Source organism: Melospiza melodia, chromosome 3 (genome assembly GCF_035770615.1).
Source record: "Melospiza melodia melodia isolate bMelMel2 chromosome 3, bMelMel2.pri, whole genome shotgun sequence".
Lineage (NCBI taxonomy): Eukaryota > Metazoa > Chordata > Aves > Passeriformes > Passerellidae > Melospiza > Melospiza melodia.
This window is the reverse complement of record NC_086196.1, coordinates 13,157,172-13,158,513: the sequence shown is the minus strand read 5'-3', so window position 1 is coordinate 13,158,513 and position 1,342 is coordinate 13,157,172.

Sequence of the window (1,342 nt, the reverse complement as noted above, 5' to 3'; positions counted from 1 at the left end):
GCCGCTCCCGGCGGCTCCCGGCGCGGCCGTGCCCGGAGCGGCGGCCGGGCAGGGTCGGGGCGGAGCGCAGCGAGGCGGCCGCCGCATCCACGGGTGGGTGCAAGGGGGCCGGGGCTCCCCCCGGAGCACAGGGCGCTGCTGCACCTGGTGCCCTGAAAGCTCTGTCACAGCTCTGACTAGGGCAGCTTCGCATCTCCTCGCTGTCTATTTGCTGGCGCAAATAATGCAGAAGCCATTTGTTTCTATTAAACACTGCCTACCTTCAGCAAGTCTGAAGCTTTCGGAATAATTAAAGACTTCTAGGAAACTCTTGTTTCCGGGACTTCCCTAAGTGCTTCACTTAACAAAATATGTAGCGGACTCTGCAAAATACGTTCCTGGTGATGCTTCTTCTTTCATGTGTAGCTGTGGCTTTTAGTCCTTAGCAACTCTTCAGCTTGTCTTACATTGCCTTAAGCTTGGTTAACACATTGGGAGTATTTCACAGGTTGTGTGGAATGATATTCTCCAGGCATTTCTAATCCAGACATGCTCTGAAGGTAACAAGTGTCTAAACAAGTGTCTCTGAGAGGCACCTCTGCAAGAGGGAGTCGAGCCCCCTCACTGGGGGTTATCCAGTTCTCATCTTCCAGCTGAGTTGTCTAATACTTAGGAATCCTTGTCATGCTTAGACAAACTCTGCTATTGCTGGGGGCTTATTTTCTTCCACAAATGGTGTATTTTTAACTCATGTTTCTTTGTAAATGAAGCCCCTACAAGAAATCAAACAGAAGGATGCTCTTGGTTTTCCAAATGATCTGTCATAAACTGAGAGGGTTTGAGATGCTGGGGGCAGGCAGGTCTGGTCATGCACAGAAGCAGAGCTCTTGACACTTCCAAGAACCTTAAATGAAGACCCCTGAAATATTAAAGTGTCTTCAGGACTAGGAAGAAGCAGCTGATGCAAGGCATCCTGAATGATGCCATGTAAATAATGCTTTAGGTAGCTAACATGTAGGTCAAGGTCTTAGACCCTAAATGCATAGATTCTTTAGGTTAGCCAAAGATTCATCTTTCTTTACTTCTCTTTAACATTTTTAGTGATATATAAAAAGCAATTCATGTGTGGAGGAAGCGAGTCTCTACTGAAAGCACTCACAAAAAGATACTGAGATTTGTAGCTGAAATAACCATTTTGTAGGGATTTTTTTGTTTGCTTGTTGTTTTTTTTTTTTTCATTTCTAGGCTAATTAAACATTCAGTTCTCATAACTGCTATGATTCAAATTCTTTTCAATCATAGCGTCCCCTTGGGCATGACAAAGGGTCTTCCAGAAGTAATGGGAAAAAATGAACATATTGAT